Source organism: Pleurodeles waltl, chromosome 5 (assembly GCF_031143425.1).
Source record: "Pleurodeles waltl isolate 20211129_DDA chromosome 5, aPleWal1.hap1.20221129, whole genome shotgun sequence".
Taxonomy (NCBI): domain Eukaryota; kingdom Metazoa; phylum Chordata; class Amphibia; order Caudata; family Salamandridae; genus Pleurodeles; species Pleurodeles waltl.
Window position 1 is genome coordinate 1,205,499,211 of NC_090444.1, and position 22,503 is coordinate 1,205,521,713.

Sequence of the window (22,503 nt, forward strand, 5' to 3'; positions counted from 1 at the left end):
GCACAAGCATTGCATCAGGGCAGACAACACTCTGGTCAGCACGTTTGAGAACATTGGCTGAGACATTCCTGCTGCCATGGCCACTGTCGCTTGGAAGGAGCCACTTGCCAAGAACTGTGGCACTGATAGGACTTGCACAAGAGGGGGGATCCCAGTGGGGTGACGGATAGCTGAGATCAGGTCTGGCTCCAACTGGGCACACAGCTGTTAGATTGTGGCCCTATCAAGTCTGTAGGTGAGTATAATGTGCCTGTCCTCCATTGTTGCCAAGTCCACCAGGGGCCTATACACGGGGGGGATATCTGCATCTCCAATTCATCGTCAGCGGTTGTACTCTAGGGGTAAAAACGATGAGCATCTGGTTACTTTTCAACATTTCGTCATTGTACAATTCATTGCATGTTGTGACAGAAACAGTATGTTCATATTTTATCTCAAAATGTGCTTATGCCGGCTGTGATGCAGTTAGGTGCAATGGCCTGCCCCCCCTGAAATGGCGGACACCTGTACTGTATTGAGGGACAGGTGGAAATGAGGTAATGCTGCTTATGTTTTGCTCTGTTTGCAGGAGGCGGTCGAGTACCACCGGGCAACTCCTCATTGGTTATTATTGGGCCCTATGGGTTCCAGTAGCCAATGGTGATGTACACCGGTGGTGACGGTATGCACCGCTGCAGACGTGACTGCCATTTTCTATCTGTTCACTCACTTGCTACCTGACCTTCAACAGGAGAGGACCTACATTGCAAGTGCTGCTGTGACTTGTGTCTGGAAGCGACCAAGGCTCGAGTCTCTGGGGAAAGGGCCCCAGCCTTCACTTTGGAGGAGTTGGAGAGACTGGTGGATGGGGTCCTACCCCAGTACCGATTGCTATATGGTCCTCCAGACCAACAGGTGAGTACACTGTGTGCACGATGCATAGGGCATGAATGCATGGAGTGCTGTGGGCGAAGGCCTTGTGTAAGGTGGGGCTGGTTGAGGGGTCCTGGGCAGAGTGCTGCATGTATGGTGGGCAATGTATGTGCGCAAGGGGATGGGAGGGATATTGTGGGGCATGAGTGTAACAGGCCGGACGGTACGGTTTATAGCATTATTCTATGTTTATTTCCATGCAGGTCAGCGCCCATCAGAAAACGGGTGTAGGGCGTGCCATCGCCAAGGATGTGCGGACCCTGGGGGTCTACGACAGGCGGAGCACCCACTGTTGCAAACGGTGGGAGGACCTGAGACGATGGGCAAGGAAGACGGCAGAGGCCAAGCTGGGAATGACCCCGAACCCCCCAATGAGGAAGGGGTGCCCGTCGAACCCTGACCTCCCCTGATGTTCTGCATACTGGTGGTGGCCTATCCGGAGCTGGATGGGCACTTGAGGGCATCACAGCAGCCACAAGGGGGTGAGTACAGTTTCCAATTCTGCAAATTGCACGTGTGGGGTGTTATCTGGTTGGGGGATGTGGGCCTGTGGGTGCCCCTAGGCCAGGTCGAACATTTCAGGGTAGGTTCCATGTTGGGCAGGGTCTGTTGCAATCCACCCCCAAACATGCTAGTGGGCATCCACTACTGGGCAGGGTTCTGTGGGTCTCAGGTATGCTGCAATTGGCGTTATGCATCATTCTCCATGGCCTGGTGACTAGCATTGTGACTGGTAGTGCATCGCCTAGTGCATAGGGCTGTCCCCAGTGTGTTGTGTATGCCAACGGTGGTGTTGTTGCTGGCATTGACCAAGTGTATCCTCTGTCTCTTCCCCCATTTTTGTTTTGTCACCCTGTCCTTCTGTGCATTAGCATCATCTGGCAAAGGAGCAGAGGCACCAGTGATCGAGGGAGCTGCATCCCACAGGAGGCACAGTCCACCGACAGTGAGGTCACCAGTGGGACGGAAGGCAAGGGGAGCACCACAGTGGAGACTGGAGGGGACAGTTCAGACAGTGATACCTCCTCCAATGGTAGCTCCCTGCTGGTGGCGGACACCTCTGTGCCCAACCCAACTACAGGTACAGCCACCACCCCCGTACCTACCCCGCCCTCCCACCAGCCCCTCAGCGTGCTTCCCGTGCCCGCTCACCCAGGAGGGTGGGCATCTCTTTCTCCCCTAGCCACCTCAGGCCCTGCCCCAGTCAGCCCTGCTGCCCTGAGTGAGGAATCTATTGACCTCCTGTGATCTATCTCTGTTTGGCAGTCAACCATTGTGAATGTCACCCAGGATCTGGCAGTGGGCAAACCACCCACTGGAGAGACTGTGGCTTTGCACTCCCCAGGGCCAAGCAGTGGGCAAACCACCCACTAGAGAGACGGTGGCCTTGCACTCCCCAGGACCAAGCAGTGGGCAACCCACTCACTTGAGAGACTGTGGCCTTGCACTCCCCAGGACCAAGCAGTGGGCAGACCACCCACTTGAGAGACTGTGGCCTTGCACTCCCCAGGGCCAAGCAGAAGGCATATTGACCCCTCCAGGAGCAGTGGCGTTGTACCATCTTCCTGCTGAGGTGCCCTCCCTTCCCTGAGGTGCCTGTGTATTTTCGACCTGATGCCCCGGCAGTGTTCTCTCCATGTTGAGGCAGGAGTCAAGTGGGGCCTTGGCCTATGTGATATGGCCCTGTGGCCCATGGGCATTATGCACTGGGCAGTGTCCCTCCATTTGTATATATGTATATACTGTTTTGATTTTGAATCACAAATTTCTAGTATTGTATCTTATTACACTCACTTTAATCAATTCTTTTTGTCCTTGCATTATTCCTGAGGGATACAGGGTGGATATGTAATGTTATTGCATCTGTTTGTGTGTATGGTGTTGGGGGTGGGGGTGTTGCCTGTTGCGTGTGTGTGTCACTCTCTTTTTCCTCCCCCCTCCACTGTGTGATATGTGCGGTTACTCACCGTGGTTGTCTTCACCGGCGTTGGTATTCCTGGTGTAGGAGGAAGTAGACCAGCAGGGGTAACACCTGTAGTTCGGGCTCCATGGCGTCGTGGTTGTTTCTTGATTGTCCAGAGGTGAGTCGTTTCCCTTCTGTGTGCTGTTTCCGCTGTGCTTTTGATGGTGTTGGTACTGCCCCAGAAAAGGTGCTGGATTGGCTTGTTGTAATAGGGTGGGCGGTACATTGTCTTCCGTCTGGCTGTTGGCGGTATCCGCTGCGGTGCTTGTTGCTACCACCATTGCGGTCGGTGTGTTAAAGTGGCTGTCTGTGTTGGCGGTTTCCGCCGTGGTCATAATTCCATTTTTTATACCACTGGCCTGTTGGCGGTATTACCGCCACTTTATCCCTGACCGCCAGGGTTGTAATGAGGGCCTATATTCTGTTTGATGCACCTGCACTGCTCCCGTAGATCAATTTGAGGATAATAATTTAATTTTTTGTCTCCAATTTCAAATTCCTTGACATTTACAGTATAACATTTTCAGTTGTACATTTAGCCACTATATGTACATACACTGTGTTAGTCTGCTAATATGAATTCATTTTCGAAGCAGTCACGGACCCCCTGAGGAGGCTTTGAGGACCCACAGGCGTCCATCTAACACAGTTTGAGAACCAATGATTTAGCAGGTTGAACTTTGATAGTAAAATTGAGAAATGCAAAAAATGAACCTCTCTTATTGTTGGAAGTGGCCCTCCCTGCATGGTCATCCCCACACTTTTTGCCTTTTCCCTTCCACTTTTTGTTAAATTTGTTTTTGTTGGCTTTAGGGCTCTGAGCATGCACTCTCTCCTTAAAACATGGTAGAATTGGCATATACACAACTGGCATATTTAATTTTGCTATTAGTCACTAGTATAGTCCACTAGAGGTAACCAGGGCCTGTCAATTAAATGTTACTAGTGGGCCTGCAGCACTGACTGTGCCACCCACTTAGGTAGCCTTTAAACGTGTCTCAGGCCAGCCTGTGTGTACAGTTTAAACTGCCTTGTCGACCTTGCAAAACCACCCATTTGCCAGGCCTAAACCTTTCTTTTAAAATCATATGCCACCTATAAGGTAGATCCTAGACAGCCCCAAGGGCAGGGTGCAGTGTAGATAAAAAGTTGGACAAGTACTTCTAAGTTTTACATGTCCTGGTTGTGAAAAACTCTTGAGATCGTTTTTAACTACTGCAAGACCTATGTCTCTCATAGGTTAACATTGGAGTTAACTTATTACATTTTATAAGGGGTGGGACAAATTTTTTATCCTGCCAGTGGAATTGGAGGAATTTAAAAATTCCATTTTACTTTTGTAACGCGGAATTACTAATAAATTCCACCACACCCCTGGCAACATTAATCAGCTCTACGTAGGTCATGGGGCTGGAAATCATTTAAATGTAAAATTGCTTGTGTTCTGTCACCCCCAACCCATCCTTGTAGAATGAAAATAAGATTGCCGGAGGCTGTACAGCTGCCGCTATTTGCCCTGTTTACTGAGGTGCTTCAAAAGCGCACTGCAAGCCTGCGTTTTATTGTTTAAACAAGTGAATGGGCATCAGTGCTCAAGGGGGATAAAAGCAGCTTCCACTGAGACAGTGTTGACACGATTAACCGAAAACATTTAATGCATGTTGAACTGATGAGTGGATGACTGGATGTGGATGAAACTGGATTAGGCAATGTAGAACTCTACCGTAATGTCATACGTTCCCTCATAGTGCATGTTAGGTCATACGCATTTCATAGCAGATGATCTTGTTCTAAGCAGTTTTGGTTGATGCGTGGTGCATCCCAGGCCTCACTTGCAGTCTGTTCTGGCATGCCACTTACCAGGTGGCAATTCACGTGCCCCCTAACTTGTCTCTGACACTCCATCTTCTCCATGCATTATCTCTCACATCCACCCAAGGAACATACGCTCCACCTCTGATTTCTTCCAGGAGTCCCACTCGTAATGAAAAATGCTCAAAGCTCCATATAACACCACCAGATGCCCAGAGGAATGCCATGATTCTGCCGTCAATGCAGGGAGCAAGTCCCCTGGTAAAATTAACTCACCCTCCAATAACACTTGCTGGATTAGACTCGAGAGAAGACTAGCACAAGTGCTTCATAATTACCTCTCACCACACAAGAAAGTAAACGTTCAAGTTGGGATGGATATGTTAGCGTGCCTGGTCCCTAGTAAGTAAACTTAGAAGGGGATGCGTATACGTTTTATCAATTGTATTTCCCTGTTAGATACAATACTAGGTCATAAGGTTAATTCAAACTTTATTCAATTCACTCAAGATGAATTCATTAGTGAGCGCCAATAACATAACCTAATCAGAACTTCAGAAAACATGCATTCTAATGCCTCAACATAAGGCAATAAAGAAGAATGTGTTAACATGAACAGTAGAGTTCAGCAAATCAGCCCATCAATCATTTGTCACCGTATATGTCAACGTCTCAGAACAGTAACCCTACCTAACCTAGATTAGCATTAGCATGTGGGACTTCATGCAAAAACAGTTTAGAACATGAATTTGGAAAAACATCTAGCTAGGAGAAAAACTATAAAAACAGCGCAGGTGGTACCTAGAAAGAAAAGGCACAAAAGTCAATCAGTCACATTGTCATAGCTACCTATCCATGGTATGGATCAGCAACAAAGTCAGTCTTCATCTTCAGGTCATCAATCGATCAGCATCAGGCTCTCAAGACCATGAGCCCAATGACAGAATCCCAAATCTCTTCTTCCCCAATATTGCATCAATTTTGGAATAAGTTCTCTCCCCGATCACTTCTGCCTCTAGATCTGAAGTTTTCTCCTTTTGTCACAACATTACATTAAAGTTACCCAGTACATCCCCTAATTCCTACTTGGTAAATTAATCACCCTATATGACGCTAGCCAATGACTTTTTTTATTTTACAAATCTATGAATTCTAATATTTTGCCGTTCTCAGGGTGTCGATTGGTTCACTGTACGATGTCCTCATCATCCGGCTCATCAGGTGTCGAAAATGTTGCATCTTCTTCTCCAGTCAGTGTCTCTATTGTTCGAGTCCTGGGAAAGTATATCTCACCTGCTTTTCACCGGGTTTGATACAAATTTGATTCCCTCATCTCCTGTCTGTCGGTTCATTGCAGAATATTCTAGCTGAGCTGATTTTATTAGCACAAGTGGTTCAGGGTCAGTTCAACACATCAGCTTTCTACATTGCACGATTATTCAGCTTTTGCATGAGGCCTGGCAAAACTAGACCACAACTTTGGCTATGTTAACTCTACAATATAATGCAAAACATACGTTATATAGCTCAATATGAAGTATTACTAAATTTTTATTACACATTTTCAATATTTCACACATTTTTAATCATTTTAATATAACTCATGTGAGTTGGCAGCCACTATCCGTGGGCACATTTTCAAACGTACACATTATTTCTCTACTTTAATTTTCTCTACACATTATTATTATTATTATTATTCAAAACGCATAAACGCTCATTAATAATTTTAATTAACATATCTGCTTCAACAGTCCCTACTCTGATGACTAACTATGTCATCACACTACTTTTACCATCATCATTTTCACAATTCACTTTCCTCTGTGTTTTGTCTCCTTCTTAAATCTTCTCTATAAATTCTTTCCCAGTTTGGTTCCTCCCTCCTTTGATTATTTTTAGACCTTTTCAATTTAATCTTTTGACACAATTTGCATAAACCCCAGAACCCTAATATGCAAACGATCACAATATTCCCTGTATGATTTTTAATACTACCCCATTCCAAATGTTACTAAGCCAATTTCCCACTGAAGCAAATCCTTTTCCAACCTTTTCCCAAACACCTGGTTCCTTCAATTCTTTCAAATCCTTACTCAAGTTAGTCAGGTTAGTAAGTAAAGGTCAGATGTACCAAAGGGTTTTATCCATTCTGTGTCTATGGGAAAATGGGTTTCTACATATGGCCCTAAGTCTCTTATCTCCTTACTATTGTTAGTGATATATGAGCAACAATGCCTAGAGGTAATCATTTTACAGACTCTGCTGTCCTTCGCTAGAAGGATGTCTAAAGCAAGGCGATTCTGAAGCATCATAGCTCTATCCGCAGCTAATTCTGTATCTATCAGGAGTATTGCCCCTGTAAAGTTTGTCAGCATGTTATCCACAATAGTAGACAACTTTCGAATCTTGATCGAATTCAGGATGACTCCCAATAAAGAAATCATCACACCAAATATTTCTCCCACAACCGCAGAAGAGGTTTCCCTCATCTGTTGCTTATGATGCAATCCAGTCAATTTCGGAAGCTTCTTTAAGTCATCTATTTGATAAATCTTTGGGAAAACTATCCCCAAATAACATGTCCTATACCATCCTCTTGGAAGACGGTAATAAGCATTAAGTTTACAAATATAATAGATAACAGGAATCGCAGGATCCTGACCATTGAACATTAAAGTCCACTTACTCTGAAACAAAAATACATGCCTACGTTCACTCGTTCCTACAAATAAAGAGTCAGTGTGTGATTTTGGCTTATATATACAATGCTTTCCTACGTGCAATGCATCGAATGCTAATTTTTCTTGCGTTTTAATTGCAATGTAAGCATAATCATTCTTATAAGTCATTTTCTCTAAGCCTTTGTCTAATTTTTCTTTCAATTACTTTCTCCTGTCATCAGTATGCTCTTTAAAGCTCCTTTCTAAAGGTGTAAGCAAGCATGTCAGATTGTTTCTATTCGCATTTGCGGTTCCAAACATTAGTGAAGGCTCAAAGAATCCTCTAACTAATACTATATCATGATCCTTAGCTACTCTACTCAGATATCTAATAATAGGAACAAACAAAAAAACCAAATCATAATTAGAGTAAAAATACTGTACATACTCTTGATTATCGAACCTTGTTAGTAGCAAACTACAGCTTATTCCGTAAATTAGCTGTCAGCTATGGTACATAGCCCCTTCCTCTACTGATGAAGGAAATTGCGTACACACAAGACAATCCCTTGTATCCATCGTCTTCACATACTCACTCAACAAGCGATAGAAAACATTAGAAGAAAGCTCCCCCTGAGCATTAGTATATTCATGCAAATACTTCTCATCTAACTTAAACCTCTCTAAAGCTGTTAGTTTAGTAGTTTCAGGAACAGATGCAGGATTGGCTCCTTTCATATCAAGAACAGACATTCCCACAATCAGTACTATAAAGAAAATACCACACATAATCGCCAATCCAATATTCATATATGTATAGCGCCTAGCATTCCTAAGTTCATTATTTAACCCAACCATAATCTGTAAAGAATCAGAAAGTAGAAGAAACCCTTACATATATATATGCATATATATATATAGTGCAGTAAAAATAAAAAATAAGGGAACAGTTCAGTTTCACATCCAGGAACCCTTTTCCTTTGTCAAAATCGATTAGCAGCTTCTCACATCCGGGTTTTATGTCAAATCAGGTTATCAATGTCTCTTTTTGTTTATTTTCAACAGTCTCTTTAAGGTATTTCAGATGGGTTCAACAATTCAGCTTCTTGATTCCCTTCAGGTTACATCAAGGTACTGACTTGGAACCTCTCTATCAAAACAAAAGGACATAAACTTGTATTGCAATTCATTACTAGTTGGAAACGCCCATTCAGGACCTGCGTAACGCCAACTTGCTATTCTCTTTCATTTCAACTTTCGATCACCAGTTATTTCCCCTTCACTCAACTCTTCTTTTCTTGTAGTCTCCACCTCTTTCTCTATTGTTTCATTTATGACCAATTCCTTTCTTTTCCCTACTTGCAACTCAGGCCAATTATCTCCTTTTCTCGATCCTTCTGTCAATATTCTTCTCAAGAATGGACGCTTCTTCTCTTTCTCTATGGTGTTTTCCCTTGATGGACCTGCAACGGGCTCAGGAGGAATCGGATCACTTTAACTCTGATCCATCTCAACTCTGTCCCCCTCTTGGTCTGGCACTTGCTCTGTTTGCTTTTCAACACCGTCTGCTTCTGGGAGAACCTCTGCTGAGCTTGGCTCTCCTGCTATATCTTTTGAGATTGATTCTTCCACACCCTCCTGTAATTCTTCACTTTCATCTCTTACAGGGGTAATAGAACCATCTTCCACAAGCTCTTGTTCAACCTCAGGCTCTCTCTTTGTTCTTTATCTGGTTCAGGTGCAGCAACCTGTTTCGCTGTTGTTGGTACTCTCAACAACACTTCTTCATGATCCTGTGGACATGCCACTTTCTTTGTATGACTCACGTGAATCCAGTTCGGGAGTCCTGCACAATTCACAGCTGTCGTTAGGACCACCTGGAAAGACCCTCTCCAGCGTGGCTCTAAACACATCTTGAGAACATGTTTTCGAACAACGACCCAATCTCCGGCGCTCAGATTGTGCCCTGGATCGTGGAAGGGTGGCAGGGTGGTGGCCTGCACCTGCTGAGAGAAAGAGTGAATCACATCAGCCAGACCCTTGCAGTAGTCAAACACCATATCATCTGTAATATTTACAAGTGCATTGGCTGGAACTGCTGGTAATCTCATTGCTCTGCACATGAGAATCTTGTGGGGCAACAGCCCCGTCTTCCTGTCAGGTGTATTTCTCATTGACATCAATACCAAAGGCAATGCATATGGCCATTCCAGATTCGTAGCTGCACACATCTTTGCAATTCTTGATTTCAAGGTACCATTAATCTGTTCCACTAGTCCTGATGCTTCAAGGCAGTAACTACAATGCAACTTCTGCTCAATGTTTAGTGCTGCATATAAGAGTTTAATCACCTCGTTGTTGAAGTGCATTCCCCTACCTGATTCTAATGAAATCAGAAACCCAAAATGTGGTATCAACTCCCTAAGCAACAACTTTTCTACTGTGAGACTGTCATTCCTTCTTGTTGGGTACGCTTCAATACAGTGACTAAAAATGCACACAATCATCAACACGTACTTCAAACCTCCACATGCAGGCATCTCAATGAAATTAAGTTGCATTCTGCTGAATGGACCTCCTGCTCTTCCAATGTGGTTCAAATTCACCACTGTCCCTTTTCCCACGTTTAGCTGCTGACAGATTATACAGCAATGACATACTGCCTCTGCTGCCTGCCTAAATTTAGGATTGAACCAGTCAATCTTGAACAATCGAACCATGGCATCCCTCCCAATGTGTGCCTGTCCGTGATAATATCTGGCCATTTGAGACAATAAACTATTTGGTAGAACCATCTGACCGTCCTCAGAAACCCAAATTTCATCAGCTCTTTGGACACATTTCAGTTTAGACCAATGTCGTTTCTCTTCTTTGTCAGCATTATTTTGCAATGTTTTTAACTCTTCCAAAGTATCAATCACTTTCAATGCAAAACTTGTACATGTATTGTCTTCTTCTGACATCAGTTCCCACTTATCTTTGAACGATATACAGTTCAATGCGCAAAACCTTGCAACTTGATCCGCATATCCAGTTCCTAGTGAGATGTAGTCCTGTGTCTTTTGATGTGCACTGCATTTCACCATAGCAATTTCTTCAGGTAACTGTATTGAATACAGCAATTCCTTTATTCTGTCACCATTTGTTACTGGTGAACAAGTAGAGGTCAGGACACCTCTATGTGACCACAATTGACCAAAATCATGAACAATTCCAAATTCATATTGGCTATCTGTGTAGATGGTAACTCTCAATCATGCAGATACGTGGCATGCTCTAGTAAGAGCTAACAATTCTGCTACTTGTGCAGAAGACACTCCTTGAAGCCATGAAGCTTCTAAAGTACCTGTAGTCATGCACACAGCATATCCTTCTCTCAGTGTTCCTGTACCATCTCTGAGACATGAACCATCGACAAAGACAATTTGGTCATTTTCCTCCAAACGTGCATCTCTGATATCTAGTCTGGGTTTTGTGCACAATTCAGTTATCTCAAGACAATCATGAACAATGTCTTCCTCCTTTTCAATTTCACTTGGAAGCAAGGTTGCTGGGTTCAGCACTGTACATCTTTTCAATGTTACATTTGGGGCACCTAAAATGCTCGTCTCATACCTTGTCAGTCTGGCATCAGTCAAATACTGTGTTTTCGTCCTTGTCAGTAAGATCTCAACAGAGTGAGGTACCATTACCGTCAAAGGGTATCCCATCACCACTCCCTCACACTGTGATAGGCTTTGACCAACTGCGACAACCGTGCGCAAACAACCTGGTAAGGCTGCTGCGACTGGGTCCAAGGTAGCTGAAAAATAGGCTACTTGGCGATAAGCACCTCCATGGAGCTGTGTCAAGACAGACCAAGAACAAGCATCACGTTCATGACAAAACAATATGAATGGCTTTGTGTAATCAGGCATTCCCAACGCTGGAGCTCTGCACAAACTCTCTCTCAACCCAGTGAATGCTTTCATCTGATCCTGGTCTAATGTAATGGGATCTGAAACCTCTTTATGTGTCAGCTTCTGCAGTGGCTTAGCAATCTAATCTTAATGGTTTCATTTTCACTTTCATGAGCTTTTTCTTCCTCATTATCACCATTCGTCTGAACCTCTATTCCAGCAGTTGAACAACTAATCAAACATCTGGTCTTGCACAACAAATCCCTTCCCAGTAGAGATAATGGGATTGAATCACAAGCTACAAAATTGTGCAATCCCTGAAAATTGCCAATCTCAACCTGTACTGGGTCTGTGATAGGATTTATCAACTGTCTATTCGCTGCCCCTACAACCTGCACTGTCCTGCCTGAAAGAGGTAAGTTTGGCACTTCTGCACTTCTCACTGTAGAGCGTGTAGCTCTTGTATCCACAAAAAATGAGACCCTATAACCCATCACCTTTCCTTTCACAAAAGGTCCTCTCTGATCTATCTCTGGGGATGCTGCAAGCATGCATGGCTCCTCATCTGAACTTTCACACATCCATTCACCGTTTATTCCATTCCCACTAAGTAATGGGAATTGGTGCACTGTGTTACTACTTCTGTCTTGTCTCTGACCTGTGACCTGCTGAGTAAGCATCACCTGTTGCTGTTCCATCAGGGCTTGAGGTATCTGCATTTGCTGTCTAGGTGCCATAGAACCTGCTGCTGCATTGGTTGCAACTGTGTCATTTGTGCACAAGGCATTTGCATCTGCTGCATGGGTTGATAATTCTGCCCTTGATTCATGTTATTCTGAAAATTCTTATTAAGTCCTCTCATTCTAGGGACCTTTACCGTTTGAAATGTATTGACATCAGCACTTTGCTGAACAACACCATCCTGCACCATCATTGGACACTCCAGTTTCCAGTGTCCCACGTTTCCGCAAAGATGACACTGTAACATCTTTTTCATTCCTTGCACATCATTCTGAACCACCAAAGTACTCAAATCCGGACCACGATTCATATTGATTCCGTGACCCCTACCTCTCGCTTGGGGTTGGAACATGACAGTTCCCTGCTGTTGTGATATCTGTTGCACTAAAGCTCCCTGCACTCCTGTCTGAGCTGCCTTAATCTGCATCACCATCCCCTTCTCCTTCAGCTTTTTCTGCTTCAACTCAATCTCATCACTACAGTATTTTGCATATTGAACTACCTCATCAATTGGTTTTGCTTGCCAACAAATCAAATGACTCTTAATCATATGACTTATTTCAGGTCACAATCCTTCCACGAACCTGAACACAAAGTGCAACATGTCTTTTGTCTCAATCGCTTCCTTATCACTGTACTCCTTGAACGCCTTCAACAATCTCTCATAATAAGTGTGTATCGACTCCTTGACTTCCTGCACTGTCCTGTCAAATCTCTGCCAATCAATATTTTTAGGCGATATTCTTGTCTTCAGGAACATAATTACCTTATAATAATGTTTCATTACTTCAAGTGATGGTGTACCTGTAACTCTATCCCTTTCTGGTTCACTCGTCAGCCAATCCACTGCTCTATTGCACTCAACCCACAATATCAGCTGGAACCACTATCTCCAACTGAGTGAAAGGTTCACAAATCTATCTGTCTGCTGGTGCCACTCAACTGGTTTCTCTCTCAGTTTTGGATAATCATTTGTGAATGACAAAATATCACTCCTGTGCCAGGGAACATGAACGAATTGCCCTCCAGGAATTTTCGTCATTGGTAAAATTTTTACTGGATATTTTTCTTTCTGAACATTTTCAGACCCTTCTTGTGAATCTCGGTTCCGTTTATCCTTCTTCTTTGCCCATCTGCCTTCCCACTTCTCTAGTGCTCCCCCGATCTGTGCACTCTGCAATAGTTTTTTGAGATGCGCTTTCATCTAAGCTGACCTCATGTGTTCAAAGTCTTTTGCCTCAAAATCTAGTCTGTAACTTCATTTCAAGTGTTTTGTTTTCTCAATTTCTATGTCAGGTTTATCAGCCAGATCTGCCAATTTCTGGTGTATCTTGCCCACTTCTCTCGTAATTCTCGGACACAAGTATCTCAGCTCTTCTTCGGTATAGGATTCTAACTTATTCCCTCCCATTGATCTTTCAACTAGTTCGGTTATTTCGGTAGCCAGCCTTACACGATTAATCTGCTATTCACCCTTGGATGTATTTCGAGGGGAATTCAGACTATCCAACCACTCATTCAACTGCTGTGCTGTTAATCCCCGTAATGAAACATTACTTGCATTTGGCAACGGCACCTGTTGTACCACTGCACCTGGAGTCTGCGGTGTCAAAAGCTTCAAGCTCTGACTTACACTCAGGCCATTTACGGCATCTGGAAGTGCAACGAGTGGACTAAGGTCCATTAATGGGCTGGATCCATCAAAGGTCTGACCCATAGGTGAGATTACCTGCACATAATCTCTCACCCCCCTCCTCACGAGGGTTTGTGACATTTCACCCTGTCCACTTGCAATCGGCTTATTCTGCGCAAATAATGGTACCGCTGGACCAACAGTAATCGGCAGCGATATTGCATCTTGCGCTGCTCTGACACCCGCATTTTGTGGAAGGGCTACTCCCATTCTCTGCTTCATTACTGGTGTCACATCTGACTGTGTCCCTGTCATTGGTGTGAACTTCAGCAATCCTTGTGGCTGTGTCTGAGGCATCAACATTGGAGTCGGTTTAGTCTGTACTAACATTGACCTCGAAATCACTTACTCCGTAGGCACCACTAAGTGCCAAGTTGTCTCAAGAATTGGTACCTCTGGATAAATTCTCTGTATCAGTGGTGGGTGCATCTGCGCTTGGACTACAGAAGTAGTCACTGCATTAGGAGTACTCTGCACTACCCCTTGTGTCTGCCCATTATCTTTTTGTACTGGTCCCACTGTCCCCAACACTTGATCTGGGGCAGTTGGAGCAGAACTAGTACTTGAACCCCCTTCATGTATTGCATATGGTGGAGGTCGGTCCCTCAACACCTGAGTAACAAGATCCTCAACATCTGAATCTTCTTCTTCCACATAAGTCTTTTTCTTCTTCTTACCCCCTGATGAACTCTTATCACTCTTGCTAGTATCCTCTTTCTCTTCCCACTCATCTTCCTCTGTAAAAGCAGGAAACAACTTAACACCTTGCAATGTCGTCATTCTCCACTTTTTCTGTTCCCAATCCCATCTTGCCTCTGCTAAGGACTTCTCTACCTTCCTTATTCTCCTCTGGAATTTCATTTCTTGCTGTTGTCTTGCTACGAGCTCCCAAACCGCTAATGCCTCACACTGTGCTGGTCTCGGAAGTGGCTTCATCTCATATGATGTCATTCGCAATTGATCCAAAATTCTCAAATTAAACGTTCCCTGTTCTGGAAATGCTAAAGCTCTCTGTTTCTCAGTCAATTTGCACTACTGTTTTTAACCAAAGACATGGCGCGACACCTCGCTCCTCCATCACAATAAATGCTGGATAATTCTCCGGTGGGATCGGCTCCCCCACTGTCATCTTAATGTAACTATCGCCCTTCATGGCACTCCTAAACGCCTTGAAAAATGTCATCTTCTCTGTTGTATTTATTCGATTTAATAAGGCAATGACCTTTACTCCCAAGATTCCCTTAACCCGGATTCTCAAACAATTGCCTCTTACGGACGGCTGCCAATCCGCTCGCGACTCTTCTCACTAACCAACCTATCCCAGCGCGGCTCACTCTGACGTCACACTCACACACTGCGGCTGACAAAGTCTTGCGGCTTGTCCTCCTAATCTTCAACTCACACAAATCTAATGCAAAAGTATTGCGAGCACTATCCAAAAACCAATAACCAAAAACAAATCTGCTGGTTTACTACAGGAAGGTATACAATCGCTTCAGAGATCATACTGATTTTCACTGATGGTCCTTTCGCTCATGCAGCTATTCCTCTTTCTTAGTCTCCCACATTCGCAAGCAAAATTTGACCCGCAAATTTTACCTTCAACTGATCAATGGGTCTGTCCTGGTGCACATAGGACTCGCCAAATCTCAGTTGAAAATGTTCTCTTACTCACTTAACGTACACACCGACTTGTTGACCACACCAGATCAACCTACTAAACCAGACAGATTACAACATATATCCCATGTGTCTCCTACACTTGTCAATATACTCTAGAGTCTTATACCACGCAGAGTCCGTACATCACCAACAACCACGTGGACAATTTTTTAGCACAAAGCGCCACACACATATGAAGTTCAACGACTTCCCTACTCTCATACTGTGGAGTACGCACACTCCTACTAAACCTCAACTGGAGTACGCAGACCCCCTACTTTCCTCACATGCGTCACAATTCACCTGCGGTCTGCATAAGCCTTTGCAAGCCCAACCTACCACTTTCACACTATCACTAGAACGCCGAGAACATACCCAACTTTACTAGCAGGATCCAGGATCCGAGAAAGTCATTTCTGTGCTTAAGGGGACATCATCTTTGCTACAATTGCCATTTCAGAAAAAAAATTCAAACCTCATAAACTGAATAACTAACCCTAATTTAAACTACAACCATAACCATTGGTCACCACATAACTAGTTCTCCAAGGAAACTAACCATCAAGCTGCTACCAAAAACTGTGTAGCACGCCTGGTCCTTAGTAAGTAAACTTACAAGGGGAGAAGTATGGGTCGATGAACCTTTTGATTCGCATGCAGTATCCTAGCTATGGTGTATCCAATGACCATCAATAATCAATACACAAATCAATATTCATTAAGCAAAAACATTCATCATCAGTGAATAGCGTCAACATCTCATGAATAACCACAACTCAGTTATACGTTTTTTAATTTTATTTCTCTATTTGTTACAATACTAGGTCATAAGGTTAATTCAAACTTTATTCAATTCACTTAAGATTAATTCATTAGTGACCACCAATAACATAACCTAATCAGAACTTCAGAAAACATGCATTCTAATGCCTCAACATAAGCCAATAAAGAGGAATGTGTTAACATGAATAGCAGAGTTCAGCAAATCAGTCCATCAATCATTTGTCACCGTATATGTTAACGTCTCAGAATAGGAACCCTACCTAACCTAGATTAGCATTGGCATGTAGACTTCATGTGAAAGCAGTTTAGAACATGAATTTGGAAAAACATCTAGCTAGGAGAAAAACTATAAAAACAGCACAGTTGGTGCCTAGAGAGAAAAGGCACAAAAGTCAATCAGTCACATTGTCATAGCTACCTATCCACGGTATGGATCAGCAACAAAGTCAGTCTTGGTCTTCAGGTCATCAATCGATCAGCATCAGGTTCTCAGGACTATGAGCCCAATGACAGAATCTCAAGTCTCTTCTTCCCCAATATCGAATCAATTTCGGAATAAGTTCTCTCCCCGATCAGTTCTGCCTCTAGATCTGAAGTTTTCTCCTTTTGTCACAACATTATTTTAAAGTTACCCACTCCATCCCCTAATTCCTAATTGGTAAATGAATCTCCCTATATGACGCTAGTCAATGACTTTTATTTTACAAATCTATGAATTCTAATATTTCGCCGTTCTTAGGGTGTCGATTGGTTCACTGTATGATGTCCTCATCATCCGGCTCATCAGGTATCGAAAATGGTGCATCTTCTTCTCCAGTCAGTGTCTCTTTTTTTCAAGTCCTGGGAATGTACATCTTGTCTGCTTTACACCGGGTTTGATTCAAATTTGATTCACTCATCTCCTGTCCATCAGTTCATTGCAGAATATTCTAGCTAAGCAAATTTTATTAACACAAGTGGTTTAGGGTCAGTTCAACACATCAGCTTTCTACATTGCATGATTATTCAGCTTCTGCATGAGGCCTGGCAAAACTAGGCCACAACTTTGGCTAAGTTAACTCTACAATATAATGCAAAACATACGTTATATAACTCAATATGACATATTACTACATTTGTATTTTGCATTTTCAAAATTTCACACATTTTTAATCATTTTAGTATAACTCATGTGAGTTGGCAGCACTCTTCGTCGTCATATTTTCAAACATGTACATTGTATCTCTACATTATTTTCTCTACATATTATTATTATTATTCAAAATGCATAAACACTCATTAACAATTTTAATTAACATATCTGCTTCAACAGATACCACAATTTTTTTTACAAAGGGGCTGTTCACAGTTCTTGAGTTTGCATTATACGTGTCAAAGACATTAATTTTTAGTAATCATAGCTAAGATCTCCTGGCTGACCGTCTTGCGAACAACAAATTGAGTTGCGTGTGGAACAAATGTTGCCTCTTTAAGGAGGAGTTCTGCTCAACTCGATAATGACAACTAAAATCCCTACAAAAACACTTTCTTTTTTCCTGAATTGACCTTAGATGGAAGGAAAGTATTGTCACGTGATTGAAGGATGCGAACGCTGATTCGCAGTATTGTGCTCTCAGGTTCTCGGCTCCTTGGCTCCTCTCCATATGGCTTTAAGGTCTATTTGTGGCCGTTAGAACCCAGATGCACTGAGTCCTGGTCCATTTCTCAGTGTGTTTCTGCTGAGGGAGTTTCACGATCTAGCTCAATCGGCCTGTGGCCTACTGATAGAAGGTCAGGGGTTATTAGAGAAAATGTCTGCAGCCCAGACCAAAGTGCAGAATGGACAGACTAGTTACTGTCTGGATGTATTGATGGTGGCAGAATAGCCACCTTGTGGTTCTGCTGTCTTTCTACTTGAGGTAGCTTACTCGAAAGACCTACCATATTGCAAACATTTTTTCCTTGGTATTCCCTGAACAGCACTGAGCAAACGTTTCCATTTATTTGCAAAATTATAGAGTGCCAATTTATGCCATCTAAAACTAATTATGATAATAGTAAATATAAAAGCTGCCAAGGCCCCCATTAGTTATGGAAGTGCAGAATAACTTCCCCATTAATGCTCACCACCAGCTCTGGGCATTGCTCCAAGCACAAAGCCACAGATTGTTGCAATATCATGTGACAGGAGAGATGGATGTGTACTGTGGACAGGATAACCTAGTGGGTTTAGCATGTGTACTTGCTAGTGAAAAATAAACAAAGAATGCATGAACTGAATTTTGATGCATGATAAATATTTGGATTTCCTTAATTTTAAGGTTTGTATGATCTTCAATACACCCTGGACGCAGGGGGGATGCATTTATATATATATATATATATATTAATAACTGAAATAATTGGTTGTTGCAAAAGTATTTTTTCCTTCCATGTTTTCCTAGGTCTCAGAACATAGACTCGGAGGTGTGTCTTATGTATATGTCTGTTTGGGTTTTATTTTATCTTGTTTTTATTGTTTGTGGGTGTTTCTGGGTATCCCTTAATATATCAAGTACAGTAACATGGATTGTATTAAAAATACCTATTTTTACATTTTCTTTCTCTTTCATTCCTTATTTGCTATTTTCTTGTCCCATAGAACATAAAATGCCTTAAACGTCTCAATGAGAAAGAAGGTACTTGCATATGTAATTCAGACAGGATAGCGTGGGTGGAGTATTGGATTATTGGTTCAAGTAGGAGACAGCCTTGTGCTATATGGAGTTTAAGATGGGAACACAAAGGTTTAGAAGCATGAAAGGAAGTGATGTTGGTGTGTTGGCTAGGTAAGGGACAATAAGTTGAAAATAAAAGGAAGATTTTTTTATTTAATTGAGAAATACAAGAAGATAACATATAATGCAACTATAAATTAGTTTTGATTATTCACTGTTTGTGCAATGATGGTTAGCTATTTACATTGATGGTAATTTGTTTTTTAAATTGAATTATGTTCTTTTCTTTTCATGTATAATAAAATACGTTTATATTGTAGATGGTGCATTAAGCAGTTATCAGATAAAAAGACAGTTTTATCCCACTGCACAAACTAAATGTAATGTTTCAATACACCTTGTTCTTCCAAAGTTATGCAGTCATGAACAGAGGAGGGAGCCTGCTCCCATTACACACGTAGACCGGCTTTTCCTTATTTAGAAATGATTTAGATGCATATGACCCTAACACTGCTTCAGCCTTACCAAGTTGCAGTTTCCCAATATCGCAAGCATGGTTTACAGTGATAATAATTGCACCCTGAATAAATGATATGTGAATGTAAACTTATTTTTCCTGTCCTGATCACATTTAGTTGAAAGAAATTGTCCCATTACCGGTGATGCTGAATGTTACATGACTTGATTCCACCAATTTTCCACCACATTTACTATGAGCTATGCCATAGTACACCTATGAGCACCCCTAATCTCACAGTATGGTATCTATGGGATTAGGTGTGCTTAAAGGGGGGGGGCTACAAGAGCTGTTTCCATCAAGGTATTACTTTCTCTGCAGTCCCTCGTGAGCTAAGAGACTAAGGCACTCATTACAACCCTGGTCGGTGATAAAGCGGCGGTAATACCACCAACAGACTGGCGGTAAATACCGCCAAATTATGGCCATAGCGGAAAGAGCTCAGTCAGACAGCCACTTTAACACACTGACCGCAAGGGGGGAATCAACAGGCACCACAGTGGTAGCTGCCTACAGCCAGGCGAAAGTTCCACCCACTGTATTATGAGACAAGAAACCGCCACCTTTTCCGGGGCGGTACCAATGACATCAAAAGCCTGGCGGAAACAGACCTCAGAAGGGAAACTCAGGGAAGAACCACACCACCATGGAGCCCGAGCTGCACATATTCCTAATGCTGTTCTACGTCCTGCTCCACCAGGAACACCAACGATGGCGAAGACGACCACGGTACAGCCGCCTAGCATACAAGGGAGGGAGGAAGGAAAAAGAGAGTGACACACACACGCAACACGCAACACCCTCACCCCCAACACCATACACACAAGAAGATGCAGTAATAAAACATATTTACACCATACCCCTCAGGAATAATGCAAGGACAACACCAATAGATCAAAGTGAGTGTAATAAGATAAATATAGTAATAATACGTGCATCCAAATAAAAAAGTATATACATATGTGTAAATGAAGGGACACTGCCCAGTCCTCAATGTTTGTGGGCCACAGGGCCACATTACAAAGTCCAAGGCCCCACTTGACTCCTGCAACAACACGGAGAGAACACTGCAGGGGCATCAGGTTTAAAATAGGCAGGCACCTCATGGGGAATGGGGGGGGACCTCAGCCAGCAGATGGAACAACACCACTGGTCCTGGAGGGGGCAACATGCCCGTTACTCTGTCGTGGGGGGTGCAGGGCCACAGTCTCTCAAGTGGGTGACTTGCCCACATGCTCTAGAGGGGGCTACATGCCCATTACTCTCTCCTGGGGAATGCAAGGCCACAGTCTCTCAAGTGGGTGACTTGCCCACATGCTCTGGAGGAGGCAACATGCCCATTACTCTGTCCTGGGGAGTGCTAGGCAACAGTCTCTCAAGTGGGTGACTTGCCCACTGGTTCTGGAGGGGGCATCTTCCTGGGGAGGATAGGGTTACTGGATGGCTTCTCCACTGGTTCTGGAGGGGGCATCATGCCCTGTGATCTTCATCCTGGGGAGGATGGGGTTAGTGGATGGCTTCTCCACTGGTTCTAGAGGGGGCATCGTGCCCTGTGATGCAGATCTGGGGGAGTGCAAGGTCACAGTCTCTCAGCTGAGTGACATACCCACAGGATTTGCAGGGGGCAGGCCGCACAACAGCCTATGGAGGCAGGTCTACAGAATGTCTGCCGGCGGTGACGGCTGCTCAGTGGTGGCAGTGGTGCTGCTGCTGCTGGTGGTTGTGGGGGGAGGCTCCAGCCCATCCCCTGCAGCCTCGGACGGCTGCCCACTGTTGGTGGTGGTGCTGGTGGTGGTGGTGGGGGGAGGCTCCAGCCCATCCCCTGCAGCCTCGGATGGCTGCCCACTGGTGCTGCAGCTCCTGGTGGTGGTGCTGGTGGCAGAGCTGTTGGTGGTGCTGGTGGCAGTAGTGGGGGAGGCTCCAGCCCAACCCCTGTGGCCTCGGACCGCTGCCCACTGGTGGTGCTGCTGCTGCTGGTGGTGCTGGTGGCAGAGCTGGTGGTGGTGCTGGTGGCAGTGGTGGGGGGAGGCTCCAGCCCATCCCCATGCAGCCTTGGATGGCTGCACCACCATGGTTGGTGGTGTGGGCTCCGACTGAGTCCCAGAACCAGACCCCTTGTCCTTTCTGCCTGCTGGTGCAGGCCCCTTACCCTTCCTGGCAGCAGCTAGGGATGACTTCTTGCTCCTTTTGGCAGCCGCTGGGGATGGCTCCTTGCTCCTTTTGACAGCAGCTGGTGATGGCTCCTTGCTCCTTTTGACAGAAGCTGGGGATGGCTCCTTGCTCCTTTTGACAGCAGCTGGGGATTGCACCTTGCCCTTCCTTGCAGGAGATGATGGTGGCTCCTTGCCCTTCCTGGTAGCACTTGGTGCAGGCACCCTTTCTGTGTGGCTGCCAGGTGCCCGGGATCCTATCCCACCATGAGTTGCTGTGGACACTACTGGGCCCATGGACTGGGTGGCTGAGGTGCTTGCCTGGGTTTTAACCACCTGGCCTGACATGAAGGACGGGGGGAGGGGTAGGAAAGAGGTCAACGGTGGAGAGGAAAACCTTCTTAGGGACATTGGGATGGGAAGAGGGAGAAGGTTTGGGAGTGGAGGAAGTTGGAGTGGTTGTAGGAGGTGTCTGTCTGCTGTGTTTGGATGCAGGTGCATGGGCTGGATGCTGTTCTGAGGTGGATGGCTGTTGGGTGTCTGAGTGCTTGCATTTGTGTACTTTGGAAGGAGGGGGCACAGACACAGTGGGAGAGGACACATCGGATGTGTGCATGGATGTGGGGGTGGTGACTGCCAGGGGGGTGCTCAATGTGAGGTGTGTGTTCTGATAGGTGTGCTGGTGATGGTGGTAGTGGATGAGGATGTAGTGCATGCAGGTGTGAGTGTAGATGCAACTGGGTGGGAGGTGGACAACGAGGAAGAGGGGGACACAGTGGAGGCAGTGGATGTTGGTATGTCTGCATCTGGATGGTGTTTGTGTGAGTGCCTGTGGGATGAAGTGTGGTGCCTGTGTTTGCCTGTGCCACTTCTGTGTGTCGTCCTGTGTGTATTCTCGTCTGCCTGTGTGCTTGGGATAGGATGGAGTTGAGGGGAATGGGATTGGGTAGAGGAAGTTGGAGGGGAGGGTGGATACAGGGACAATGGCTGCCATCAGAGAGGAGGCCAGAGC

At 44.4% G+C, this 22,503-nt stretch overlaps 1 protein-coding gene across 1 annotated transcript in view; it reads right to left on the reverse strand.

Moving 5' to 3' along the window:
* Positions 1 to 22,503, reverse strand: part of MCHR2 (melanin concentrating hormone receptor 2) — a 1,568,356-nt gene that overhangs the window by 1,147,067 nt on the left and 398,786 nt on the right. The gene's annotated exons all lie outside the window — the stretch shown is intronic.